The sequence below is a fragment of the Schistocerca serialis genome, chromosome 3 (genome assembly GCF_023864345.2).
Source record: "Schistocerca serialis cubense isolate TAMUIC-IGC-003099 chromosome 3, iqSchSeri2.2, whole genome shotgun sequence".
In the NCBI taxonomy this organism is placed as follows: Eukaryota; Metazoa; Arthropoda; class Insecta; order Orthoptera; family Acrididae; genus Schistocerca; species Schistocerca serialis.
The window spans coordinates 346,393,232-346,408,037 of record NC_064640.1 but is presented as its reverse complement, the minus strand read 5'-3'; the positions used below and the strand labels follow the sequence as shown (position 1 = coordinate 346,408,037).

The window sequence follows — 14,806 nt, the reverse complement described above, 5'->3', positions numbered from 1 at the left end:
GCCGGCTGCCGCGCTGCTGAATAGCGGTTCGCCATCTGCATACAGGAAGCATTCCCTTGCTGCACACTTATCTGTCCATGGTCTCATTTATCTTGCTGCCACGCCTCGGCCTCGCAGGGGTGTCCACTGCAGATGCGACTTGTTGCAGACAGGTAGGTCACTGTGGACGATGCACTGACTCTACCCGACACGTACAGAAAGTACCCCAGAATATACCGCGCAGAGTCCAAATGATATTAGCCAGAACCAGTTACTCTCCAGTATCAGACACCTAGAGTGACTTAAAATGCTGTCATTCTTGAAGTTTTCTAGTTTTATGGATAAAAGCTATATGCGGTGAACCCGAACATCAACAAAATTTCAGATATTGTTCACATATATTATCCGAGTTTTCTGGTGTAAGGTGGCTCGCTAAAATGTAACTCTTTTCATTTGATTTCTTACTCTCATTTGTTTTTGTACTCGTACCTGTATTCCACTGAAACTACTTGCACAATAATGGAGCAGCGCGGGGAAACCGGGTGGTCTCAGGCACCTTGCCACGGTTCGCGCGGCTCCCGCCGTCGGAGGTTCGAGTCCTCCCTCGGGCACGGGTGTGTGTGTTGGCCTTAGTGTAAGTTCGTTTAAGTTAGATTAAGCAATGTGTAAACCTAGGGACCGATGACCTCAGCACTTTGGTCCCACAGGAACTTACCACCGCAATAATGGAAATGTCGACAGTATGCTCTGTGAACCTTGTTAGGAAACACTTTTTTCATTCATTCAGGTTACTTGCTGTTGACCACAGTAATGCCCACTTTACGTGTCCCCATCCAACTTGCATTGAGTACTCAACAGTTCTGTCTCGGTTTTGTTTCCCAGAAAGTATTATTTCTACCTTAACAGACGCTGTACGCTGCACCTCGACCTTAGTAGTCGACATTCTTAACAATACCCGTAAGGGAATAGTTCCGTATTTGTTATGTGCTGTACAGTACAGTGACATACCCGACTGAAGACACTGTGATGATAGTGTAGGTGTTTCGTCCGACAGTTGTTACGTTACTTTGTGTTTTGTGTTGTGCGTTTTGACGACTGCATATTACAGGCTATTCCACTATTGTGTAGGAATTTTCACGGAAATAAAGGTGATTGCGATAACCGAATAAATGAAATTACATTGTTACTTTTTAAGAAGCCACCGGAGACCACGAGTCCCTTATACCACACTGCCTGACAAAAAAGTCAAGCACCCAGAAGACATGGTCGGATGTCTGTGACTTCGTACACGTGCACACCATCGTTTGATATGTGCATCATTAGGGTTGTGGCAAGTAGAACGGCCATCAGAATACGAGGGTGAGTCAAATGAAAACCTTAAATTTGTAATAACAAATCGAAATTTCGCGCCGTTATCCTGTAAGTTACTAAGCGTGCTACAAACAGCGTGCAGAATGGCCTGTAGGTGGCAGCATAGTGCAGATGCACACATACCGTCGCAGTATCAGTATAAAGATGGCTGCCCCACTTGAGACTCGCACCAGGGAAGAACGACGTTCTGTTATTCGGTTTTTGCGTAGTAAAGGTGTGAAACCTATTGAAATTCATCGACGAATGAAAGTTCAGTGCGGTGATGCATGTTTGTCACAGCAGCGAGCCAAGGAATGAACTAGGAAGTTCGCAAATGGTGTGACTTCAGTGGGAGATGCTCCTCGTCCAGGTCAGGCACAACGAGTTGTGACTCCACAGAACATTGCAGCAGTTGAAGCCATTGTGAAGGAAAACCGCCGGGTGACACTGAATGACAGTGCAGCATGTTTACAGATTACTCATGGGTCAGCACACCACATTGTGCATGATGTGCTACAGTTTCACTAAGTGTCAAGATGGGTGCCACGGCAGCTGACTCCTGAAATGAGAGAACGACGTGTTGACGCTTGTGAAGAACTTCTTCGGCGCTTTGAATGAGAAGGTGATTGCTTCCTTGCAAGAATTGTTACTGGAGACGAAACCTGAGTTCACTTCCACCAACCACTTCCTCATCCACCATACTCACCAGACCTTGCCCCAAGTAATTTCCATATGTTTGGACCACTCAAAGGCGCAATGGGAGGAAAGAAGTTCCGTTCTGATGAAGAGGTACGCCACGCGATGCATGAGTGGTGGCGCGGACTACCAAAAGAATTTTTTTCTAAAGGAATTTATGCAATTGTAAGCGCTGGAGGACTTGGATTGAGCGTGGGGATGATAATGTTGAAAAGTGATACAGCTTTGTACCACTTCTGCACAATAAATAATATTTTAAAAAATATTTAAGGTTTTCATTTGACTCACCCTCGTACATTAGTGTTGTTCGTGTTTAGTGCTGTTCCCAGGCGTCATGTGGCTATGAGGGGCGTGAACCGTGTCACAACATGAGTATCACTGTGAAGGGCACAGAGGTGCCGCAAACTCGTGAGAGACAGCTTTGGCAGCATCTGACATAGTTTCAGTGGTCTCATTGTGGATCTCCATTTACCGACTGGTAAAGTCGTGCAGTATCTAAATTTGTGAGGCATTCGAACGTGACAGTGGCCGGATATTGGACTGCATGGGAACGTGAGTGCAGGCATACTTGACGTCAAGGCTACAGTCGATCACATCTGACTAAAACAATGGAGAATCGCCGTATTGTGCACCAAACACATCGTAACTCCTCACACCTGAGATTGCTATCGTGACCTGGTGAAACTACATTCGTCTAGCCACAACTGTGGGTTCTTTGATCGCTGTGGGAGGAGGCTCAATGTACTAGAACACATGAAATGTTAGTTCACATTATTACACAAATGAACAAAAGATTTACTTAACTCTGATGCACTTCTTTGCCACAGGAATACAGGATAATTTACAGCTGTCATTGACTAGCAAAGCATCACTTGATGCACTAATTAACTAACTGTTCTCTTGAGGTACATATAGTGTTCAACATTAACAACACTACAAGTTCATCAGAAACATTAACTACTCGTTAGTCGCTACTATGATGCTGATTGCTGTAGCAGAGGTCTCGATCTGGGACTGAGCTATTGCATACTGAGCTCAACGCGAGGACGCTGCCGTTGCTGAGAGGGAGGCGTGGCCTTCTGGAGCGCCCCCCCCCCCCCCCCCCCCCCAATACCTCGTCGCGGATTGCAGCGAGCCCTCGCCAGTATGTGTGGAATCGATGCGCGTTGCCGACTTTAATGTGGCACCGCGATATCTGGACGATACCACACTTACCATCCGAAAACAAGTAATGGGCCCCTTGATAAAATCTGTGTCATCCTGCACTATTGGTTAGACACTAGCAGTAGCCGGACTAGGGAATAACTGTTCAGGATGTATGCTGCCCTTAACAACGAAAGGCAAACAGCTGAGTGTGGAGTGTTGCCATGACCGGAAAGCATGAACTACTGGCAAATGGTATCGTATTTTGTTCAGCGATGAATCGCGGTTCTGCACTAGCCTGAATGACCATCGTCGGCGCGTGTGGTAGCGACCTTCAGAGAGGTCCTGTTCTTCCTGTGTTTGGGAGAGGCACAAGGAATTTGCTCCTGCGAGCAATCGGATATGAATTCATGTCACGGCTGATAGTGATTGAGGGAACTGATGGCACAACGGTAGGTCACAGGTCTGCTCATGTCTTATCTCTGATGCGACAGTAGCGTGGGGCCATTTTTCAACAGTACAATGCTCGGCCACGCATGGCACGTGTCTCTAAGAACAATCTACGCGATGTTGAGGTACTCTCGCGGCCAAGAGATTCCCATCATATGGTATGGTAAAAAGGTATGAAAACATAATTTTATGTTTTTTTCAAAAAATGGAAATTATGATTTAAAAACTAATATTTACTTGTGTACAAACATTAAGGAACATCCTTTATGTTTAACAGCCATAAAACAAATGCCCACTGATGCTGCTGCAACTGCAGTGAAACATGTTTTGGATAAAATACAAAATTGTGGTTTGCTAAAGGCAGACCCCATCCAAAAGTATACTAATCAGTGGATGTACCCAGGCCAGAGTGGATGTAACGTCGTATTGATAAGTGGGCTCATGCTGCTCTGTTCTTTGTAAATTTGACTCGACATTGTAATTGCTGAAATAACATCGCATACCGTATCACTCCATGATGCTCCATTTCGTTTCCACTTCCACTTCTACTTCTGGGTGCTTCACTTTTTTTGTCAGGCAGTGTAGACCATTCTCATGAGTTTGTTCGCATACAGCTCGCTTTAGGTATCCCGTACTTTCCTCCTAACAATGGAGTACCATCTGTACCACGATTCGAGAAAACAGCCGCCGCTATAGTCAACAACCAGGGCCAACGGTGTGTTGATGGAAAAACAGCCGACCGAACGAGGAACTAAACACACTGGAATCTTTTTAGAGAGGCGTAGGGTTTAAATTCTATCTCTACTCCTGCTGAGTTTGATTTTCCGCGGTTCGAAATTTACTGAAGACTGATACCGAAATGGTTACTTTCAAAAGGACACTGCATATTTTCTTCCCCATCATCGGCCAATGTGAGTATACCCAGTCTCTAATTTTTTCGTCGCCGACGGGAAAATAAGAGCTTATCGTCGTCCAGTCGCTCCGGAGAGGTAGGCATTGATTATTTCGGAGTGTAACAACAGACGAATGACCGGCAGTGGTGAGGGTCACTCGCCAGTTCAACGCTGGTCAACAACTACAGATTAACAGCTGCACCATCCAGAACCATATCCTGTCAATAGGATCCAGTAGCCACTGATCGACTCAGGTACCTACGCTCATCGAACTTTGAATGACGCAGCTGATTAGAATGTGCATTGGATCAACTTCATTTGACGCTCAAAGCATGGAAAGATGTCGACTGGGCTGGAAATTCACGGTATAGGCCCTACACATCGATTACAGGGTGCACCTAAATACACAACCACGTGAAACCATGCATCCTCCTAGCCAACAGGCATGTTAAATATGTGGTACATGTTTCCTTGTGTGGGTGATGTTGGAAAGTGTATAAAATTGTCCATATATTACGTCTGTCATCTCCTCTCAACGACGACTGATACAAGAGCTTACTATCCACCATGTGAATCCGTTTAACTTGTAGTGCCCACCAGACGACCTATACATTCAGTGAGACAATGCACTACCTCGTCGATCCCGAACCGTGTCAGAAATCACTGAGGGAACACCACGGACATGTGGCTGCTTGTGTGGGCGGCTTCCCTCCCTCCCTCTCTCCTTCCTGCCCAGGTCACTCACCTCAGCCCCATCTGGGGTGCCATCGAGCAAACCCAACTCCGATTAGTTTCAGAGGGCTGTACACGCTGGTTGGGCGGTCATGTGGAAGTATCGCTCCCCAACGCTTTTGACTTCTAGTACAGTCCATGCCACGAAGCTTTGTTGTCTTCATCAGAGCGAAACAAGGTTCTATATAAGTGAGTGTGATTCAGTTGCACATATGTGTACGCAGCTGCAAAGGTAATAAGTATTTATACGCTGTGTTTAGAATGTATGCATCTCCTTGGAAGACCAACGAAGAGGTGGAATGATGAAATGGGAGACCCGTAAAGTAGCATGTGAGGACATATAATTTAAACACATTCAGTTATATACGGTATTTCTGTGATGCTGGCGCAAAATTACAATAATGACAAAGCAAAATACGATAGATAACGTCGTTCAACAAACATTTCAGTCAAAAACTGAAAACCGAAGTAGCTATCGATTGTACCCTGAAGATGACGCCTCTGCTCAAGTAAACAATAGGAAGAGGGAACCATCCACCACTCCACATAACATGTGGGTGCACATGACGCAAAGCTGGAAATAGTTTCACTGCCTAGCAAAATAACCCACCAGGGACGGACAGTAAGAAATTCGTTATGTAATTCGGTAGCCTCAGTAATTTGTGTGACAGAGCATTATAACTGTTAATTAACATGTAATTGCTTACCTGAACTTTTAGAATTCCATCACATTGATTTCATTAGAAATGAGAATGAAACATTTCTTCATTGTTAGTTTCCATTAAGAACGCTACCTGCTGCGTAGTAAGGAACCTGCAACAGCTTATTGTTTTTGTATTGAACGTTTCCAGTCTTAGGTAATTTGCTCACTGTGTGACAAGCTCGCCCATATTTTGTGTAAGTGGCCAGCCAATAACAATTTCCTGTGACATTCTTGTTGCTATGTTTCCCCTTTCCTTAGGTTTTACTTTCTTATGTAGCATTTTCCTTCTTTTCCTGCTTTCTTTGAGTGTGTGCTTTAGTTTTCTTAGGTCTGTCCACATTCGTTCCTTTTAATGTGTGTCAGGGCGCTGATGACCTCGATGTTGAGCGCCCATAAGCCCCAACACACCACCACACCATCTAGTCTTAGGTTCCGCCTTTTCCATGCCTCATTTGATGCTTGTCCATTATCCATTTTAGTTAGTCCTATGATATCGCAAGCACGATTGATGTGTAGACGTTACTATAGCTGTCGATAGAATGCTCCCTGCCTGAACTGTATTCCATCAGGAATCACATAAATGCTCTCAACACTATACTGTTATCACGTGTTTGAACCGCAAAATGTAGAAGCCATTGAATAATTTCGATCATGTATCACTAAACGAGCACTTTACCTGCTAAACGAATAATAGAGATGATTTGTGTTCAGAGCGCTCTGCTGGATGTTAAAACAGGAATTCGCTGCCGTAAAAGCTTAACAGCTCTTATTTTCACTAACAGTTACTAAGCAAACAGTACTTCTTTATCGTAAGCATTCTTCAGGCATGCTAGCTGCTGCGTCAGTCACCACGGTGAGGGGTCTTAATTATCACTTGCACTAACAGGTGCTAGTAACTTTATTTAGTTCATTGTAATCCTGCATTCCTCTATGTAGTAGTCTATCGCACCGAAAGCTGCGTAAATAATTCAAAGATCACACATGAATGAAGTGCTTTAGAAGCTGTCATAACTAATCATCTGATTCATTCAATTTAATTGTTTTGATTGTTGCAAAATAAGTTAGTTGCTGCCGGTCACAATTCTCCAAAATTCAATTTCCTAGTTTTTCTCTCATTTCTTGAACTCCTTGATTGTCACGTACTGTAGCAAATAGATGATGAAATCTACAGTATCAATAATTAATTAGATTGATATTACCCTTCATTTATTCATTCGTACCTTAAATGGATATGGGGTGGCCTCCGTGACATAAGAACGACCTCTGAAATCCAGCCTCCGTAGCCGAGGTCGCCAACGCCTGATTGTGTCGTGACGTTCGACTCTGAGGTAAGCCAGATCTAATCCTGTTGGTGGATGAAATTTTCACAACCAGTATGCCGCTGGCAAGGGGAGAAGACGTGGCGTAAAGTTTCCGATCACCAGTATTTGCGTAAGTGTGCTGGATTAAATTTCAAACCACTTGGTAGTGTCTCATGAAGTGAAGCAATGACTTGTTGGCTGTGGTGGTTGACTGTTGGTGGTGATCCGTCCGCCGGATGGGGACGTTAAGGTCGACGGCCATCTAGGAGCTATTCGAGAGGTACAGGCTATTGCTGGCACCAGGTTTCACCCTCTGTCTTCTCCCATCATCATCATCAAACAGCACTACACTATACACTCCCACATTACAGTCAGCTACATTCCACTAATACACATACGACACGACTCTCATAACCGCAAGGAAATGGGCCAGTGGGCGCAGAGGATGGACAACATTTCCGCTAGGAGACTAAAACCACTCCGTGTTATATCCCAGCCAACAAAGCTATACCAAATTTACGTTATCTTTTTATCATCCTGAAAGGCAAATGAACGTGTTATAGCCGGGTGTGATTAGCCGAGCTGTCTGGGGCGCTGCAGTCATGGACTGTGCGGCTGGTCCCGGCGGAGGTTCGAGTCCTATCTCGGGCATCCGTGTGTGTGTGTTTGTCCTTAGGATAATTTAGGTTAAGTAGTGTGTAAGCTTAGGGACTGATGACCTTAGCAGTTAAGCCCCATCAGATTTCACACACATTTGAACGTGTTATATTTCTTGGATTTGTAACCATTGGTGAAAAAAAGGAAGGAAGATTAAATTTTAACGTCCCATCGGCAGCGACGTCATGAAAGACGGAGTTCAAGCACGCATTACGGAATGATCGGAAGGAAATCGGCCGTGTCCTTCTCAAAGGAACCGTCGTGGCATTTGCCTGGAGCGATTTAGGGATATCACGCAAGTCCTAAATCTGGATGGCCAGATGGGGATTTGAACCAACCAAAGACAAAAGTTTAGGTATCTCGAAGGAAAACTAAAACGATACTGGTAAAGTTCGACAAAGAGCGAAGTTGACTTTTCAAAAATGTTCAATTGTGTGTGAATTCCGAAGGGACCAAACTGCTTAGGCCATCGGTCCCTAGACTTACACACCATGTAAACTAACTTAAGCTAAGAACAACACACACGCCCATGCCCGAGTGAGAACTCGAAGCTCCGGCAGGAGAGACCGCCCAGTCAGTGACATGGCGCCTCTAACCGCGAGGCCACTCCGCGAGGACTGTTGACTTTTCGACGTCCAGAGTGTTGTGTACTATGAATCTGTTCTGTAATGATTAAGCGCCAGCTTCAGGGCTAGTTACTTTCTAAAAATGTTGAAGCAGCTCGAGAAAATTAAAAGCTCGTGTGAAGCTAGCAGTACTGTAGCAGCACAGAAATCACTCCGTGTGGGCGCTCGATCCGACGTAAAGATTCCAGAAATTTGCACAGGAAACGCAGAGAAAGTTTTTTCAGTCTCAGTCTCTTATCTAGGACTTTGGTGAGTTTATTCCCTGCACTTAAACCAACGCCAAAAATGTTTAATACCCCTGAAGACAAATCAAAAGTCTATGATGTTTTCAGAAGTGAAAAGCATGTTGAAAAAGTTGCGTTCTTCTGGAATAGTTTGATATTTTGCTTAATATACATTTTTTAATCTGTCCCACTCAACAGATCTCGTAACTGCGGAACGACACTCGTGTCGTTCGTGAGAAAACACCCAGAGACGTGGCGCGACGTATAAGACTCTGGGCTCATTTTAATTTCTGTTGTCCTTATTTTTCTCAAGTCACCTCGAAATCCAGAATGGTGCATTAAAGCTGCGATTGATTTCCATCCTCACCCTATCCCAGTTGGTACTCCGTGTGTACTAATTACGTAGCCGTGGATAGGCCGTTAAACTCTTACCGTCATCGTGCCACGCAAAGTCAAGCGTTTAGCACGTTTGCTGAGAAGGGGTACTGTTTGCAGCAGTATCCGACTCATCAGATGGCTGCGTGTGGAACTGCAGAACTGGCCCACCCCCGTATAGCTGTAACGAACGTTTGCACTGCTTTGCCGATGAACATCTGATACGTCATTAATCCCTCTTTTTCCGTTTTTTTTCCTATTTTTAACCTTGTTCGACATTTATCGAACATCCCCACAGCGGATGTTTGCTCGTTAAATCCATCGTCACAATAGCTTGCACCAGCGGAATCCGCTTCGCGGCCCAGAGGCGCCATTTTTCGACAGATTTGTCTCTCGTTGGTGGAATAGTGGCAATTTCCTTTTTAGCGGGGCCGCTGCAGTACATTGATTCAGTTTCAGGTAGCGCTTATTGAATCAGAGTTCATTTCACGGCGACGGCAGACAGCGTCCCTGGGCGACGCTAGCAACGCGCCGCCAGATTGCCTCCTGTCCCATCATTTCCACTCCCGTATGTTCCAGTCGCTAAAGCCTCCACGTAGAATTCGACTGCTACCATAACGTTTCCTCCCACGACACATGCAAGAACATCGTATTCAAATTTTCGATGGAATACAGCCGAGCGTATCAATTCTCAGAGGCAGTTCCGTCTCTCTATAGCACTGGCCGCTTCTGCTGTAGTGCTAGTCCTCATCCCTAGACCTTCTGCTTTGCTTTCACCAACCAAAACAACACTTCGTACCAAAACAATTAACACCTCCTTACAGCCAAAACGAATTCCAGGTTTTCCATTCTGACTGTGAATGAATAGATTGTTTTTAATCAAATGGAACTACGAGGGCAGTTCAATAAGTAATGCAACACATTTTTTTTTCTCGGCCAATTTTGGTTGAAAAAACCGGAAATTTCTTGTGGAATATTTTCAAACATTCCCGCTTCGTCTCGTATAGTTTCATTGACTTCCGACAGGTGGCAGCGCTGTACGGAGCTGTTAAAATGGCGTTTGTAACGGATGTGCGTTGCAAACAACGGGCAGTGATCGAGTTTCTTTTGGCGGAGAACCAGGGCATCTCAGATATTCATAGGCGCTTGCAGAATATCTACGGTGATCTGACAGTGGACAAAAGCACGGTGAGTCGTTGGGCAAAGCGTGTGTCATCATCGCCGCAAGGTCAAGCAAGACTGTCTGATCTCCCGCGTGCGGGCCGGCCGTACACAGCTGTGACTGCTGCAATGGCGGAGCGTGCGAACACACTCGTTTGAGATGATCGACGGATCACCAGCAAACAACTCAGTGCTCGACTTGACATCTCTGTTGGTAGTGCTGTCACAATTGTTCACCAGTTGGGATATTCAAAGGTTTGTTCCCGCTGGGTCCCTCGTTGTCTAACCAAACACCATAAAGAGCAAAGGAGAACCATCTGTGCGGAATTGCTTGCTCGTCATGTGGCTGAGGGTTACAATTTCTTGTCAAAGATTGTTACAGGCGATGAAACATGGGTTCATCACTTCGAACCTGAAACAAAACGGCAATCAATGGAGTGGCGCCACACCCACTCCCCTACCAAGAAAAAGTTTAAAGCCATACCCTCAGCCGGTAAAGTCATGGTTACAGTCTTCTGGGACGCTGAAGGGGTTATTCTGTTCGATGTCCTTCCCCATGGTCAAACGATCAACTCTGAAGTGTATTGTGCTACTCTTCAGAAATTTAAGAAACGACTTCAGCGTGTTCGTAGGCACAAAAATCTGAACGAAGTTCTCCTTCTTCATGACAACGCAAGACCTCACACAAGTCTTCGCACCCGAGAGGAGCTCACAAAACTTCAGTGGACTGTTCTTCCTCATGCACCCTACAGCCCCGATCTCGCACCGTCGGATTTCCATATGTTTGGCCCAATGAAGGACGCAATCCGTGGGATGCACTACGCGGATGATGAAGAAGTTACTGATGCAGTACGACGTTGGCTCCGACATCGACCAGTGGAATGGTACCGTAAGGCCGTAGCATTGAATGGAGATTACGTTGAAAAATAGTGTTGTGTAGTTAAAAGATTGGGGAATAACCTGGTGTATTTCAATGCTGAATAAAACAACCCCTGTTACAGAAAAAAAAGTGTTGCATTACTTATTGAACTGCCCTCGTATATGGTTCCCGGCGGGGTCAGGGATTTTCTCTGCCTCGAGATGACTGGGTGTTGTGTGATGTCCTTAGGTTGGTTAGGTTTAAGTAGTTCTAAGTTCTAGGGGACTGATGACCATAGATGTTAGGTCCCATAGTGCTCAGAGCCATTTGAACCATTTTTTTAACTATATGGTTAAGAGACCTCTTCAAGTCTCAGACGTCTATGATGTACATACACAGATAGAAAGGACGAATGAAAATTTGTACTAAGGGCATGATTCGATCCCGGATCTCTTTTTCACTAGGCAGATGTGCTAACTACTACGCCACTGCAGTTATGTAAAGCTCAAATGGTTCAAATGGCTCTAAGCACTATGGCACTTAACATCTGAGGTCATCAGTCCCCTAGACTTAGAACTACTTAAACCTAACTAACCTAAGGACATCACACACATCCATGCCCGAGGCAGGATTCGAACCTGCGACCGTAGCAGCAGCGCGGTTCCCGACTGAAGCGCCTAGAACCGCTCGGCCACAGCGGCCTGCCACTTTGTCAGAGTGGCGTAGTGGTTAGTGCATCTGCATAGTGAACACGAGACATGGGTTCTAATCTTGACGTTGGTACAAATTTTCATTTGTCGCTTCAGTCTGCATATGTACATCATAGATCTCTTATAATTAAAAATACTCCTGAACGCAACTGAGTTCACGCGTTACCCGAACATTTAAATGTTTAGAAACTGCGACTTGCAATTCAAAACTGACAACTGTGAATGAGGATGTTTTTACTCTGGACACTGCTGCCAATTGAATCGAGACATTTGAAATGTTTTCGTGATTCAGCTTACAGCCATTATTTCCCACTCGTTGAGTGGCACATCTCTCTCCACTTTAAGAACTGGATTGTGTCCCGACGACCAGGGAAAATTTCCGAATTGAATACTATGGTGTAGACTGAACCCCCAAAAATGATGCGAAGTAGCAACACTAGAAAATAATAACGAAATGCAGGAAGTCCTGCAGTAGATTGACTTTTGGTCCAGGGAGTGAAAAAGCCAGTTGATCCTCAACATAAATAATTGTAACTTATTCCGCATAAATAAGCGCGAAGACCCTGTATTGTTTGCTACATGATTAGCGAGCAACCAGTGGAAGCAGTCATATTTGCCGAATATCTTGGAGTACGCATACGAAAACATGTAAAGCTGAACGACCACATAAAACTAATCGTACGAAAGCCAGAACGGTTCAAATGGCTCTGAGCACTATGGGACTTAACATCTATGGACATCAGTCCCCTAGAACTTAGAACTACTTAAACCTAACTAACCTAAGGACAGCACACAACACCCAGTCATCACGAGGCAGCGAAAATCCCTGACCCCGCCGGGAATCGAACCCGGGAACCCGGGCGTGGGAAGCGAGAACGCTACCGCACGACCACGAGCTGCGGACCGAAAGCCAGATACCAAACAGATTCAAAGGAATAATTCTCGGGAAGCATAGTCCACCCACGAAGGAGATAACTTACAGTATCTCCCTTCGAAGGATACTTGAGTATTGAATATCAGGCTGGATTCCTTGCCAGGTAGGGCTGCTGGATGAAATAGAGAAAATACGAGGGGACTTCGAACACTAAGTTACACATTGTCATGGCAGGACGAGTAACTTTTATTGAATGTTGCGTTACACAACGAAGTGACACAGATACATGACACTGTTTTACAACATAGTCACCAACTGTCTGTAAGCAAGGGTCGGAGCGTTCTACCGGTTGTTCGATGTCTCGACGGTGGAAGCCGCTCCTTGATCACGGAGCCATTCGAAAACTGCTGTGTCAACGTTCTCGTCGTTGGAAAATCTCTTTCCTCCAGATATTCTGTCAGCTTGTGAGAAGATGAAACTCCGTGGTGGAAGATCTGGATTGTATGGCGCATCAGCACCACACAACTCTGTACAGCGTTTGATAAAATGGTTGCTACCATTTTACTACGTCTGGACACGCCGTCATTGCATCTGGTACATACACCACTAGAATTTCATGGTGAATCTGTGTGCAGCTCAGACGGTTTGCCCAAAAGTATCACACTGTCACGTGTACTTCATCTTTGGAGTAAGTTCCCAGGTACCATGCTATTTGACTCCCTCACTGTGATGCTGTTGCTATCGGTACCGCAGCAGAACTGTCTTTGTAGGAAACCTAGAACGTGTAATCTATTCTCGTTGCGTTATAGCCTTAGCATGGGGCGACATTTCTAACTTAATTTCTGAAACTGCGTACAAAGAAGAGCAGTGCATATCATCACAGGTCCGTTTAGTAAGCCTAAAAGCCTCACGGAGATTCCAGCGGCAATCGCTGCAAGAGAGACGTTGTGCATCACGATGTGGTTCACTGTTAGAATTCGGAGAGCGTAGGTTCCTGGAAGAGTCGCTCCGCACACCATAATCAGCTGGAGCAGAAAATGAGATACAAGAAGTACTCTCCACCATGCAGCGTAAGCCGGTTTGCCTCGGGTATAATTTTGTTGGAAAGTTTAAATGGTTTGTTTCAACTTAAAAGCGCTCGAAACGAATACATACGAAATGATGTGAAGATTGGATCCACGTGGAGCCGCTACTGCACCGCCAAGTAGGTGCTCAGTTGGCATCACAAGGCTGAATGCTCCCCATACGAGTCCTCCCACCAAGGAAAAACCCCTCGCAACACCGGGAATCGAACCCGAGTCCTCCAGATGGCAGCCAACTGCGCTGACCTCTGAGCTACAGAGACGGAAAAAGTCGACAAACGCCAAAAGAAAGAATATTATTAGGCGTTCTGACTGTCCTCAGGAATGATTCGTCACAGCCACACACCCGTAACACGACGGAAATTCTTTTGGCACGTGAAGTGACCTGCTGATTGTGATCTAGTAATGTAAAGTTGTCACCGAACATAATGAAACTACAAAGTAACTGCTGTCCAGGAATCTGAAAATAGTTTACTAATGCTAAGAAATGCTTGATATTTGAATTAACTGCTCAGAGCAGAATTGGCTACAAAAGAATTATCCATCTAATTGAAGCACAAGAATATTTCTGTAATTAGCTCTGTAAAAGGCATTAGTGAAAGCCTCATGGTTACTCAATACTACCACCTTGAAAAATCGTACTTCATTTAAATTACATGGATCAACGAAACACAAATAGCAATAAAAACAATAGATTTTCTTTTTAACTTCAGGATTATTATTTGATACCAAAAAGCACGAGTATTTTACACATAACAATCAGATTAATGTTAAGTGGCTCACGTTTTGCTCCCAGCACATTTATACAAAGACCTGCTCAACAAATTGAATTTGAAAAACGTATAAAACATAACACCTTTTAGTGAATGAGCTATCGACTTGCTAAACTCGATCACGAAGCAGAAACAATTCGAAAAAATAGTACATGATCTGTATTACATTGATCGTAACCGCATGTGCCACACTGATAGTCATCTGAAAAAATTGCCTA

At 44.8% G+C, this 14,806-nt stretch overlaps 1 protein-coding gene across 5 annotated transcripts in view; it reads left to right on the top strand.

Moving 5' to 3' along the window:
- Positions 1 to 14,806, top strand: part of LOC126470158 (protein O-linked-mannose beta-1,2-N-acetylglucosaminyltransferase 1-like) — a 2,280,325-nt gene that overhangs the window by 1,675,044 nt on the left and 590,475 nt on the right. The gene's annotated exons all lie outside the window — the stretch shown is intronic.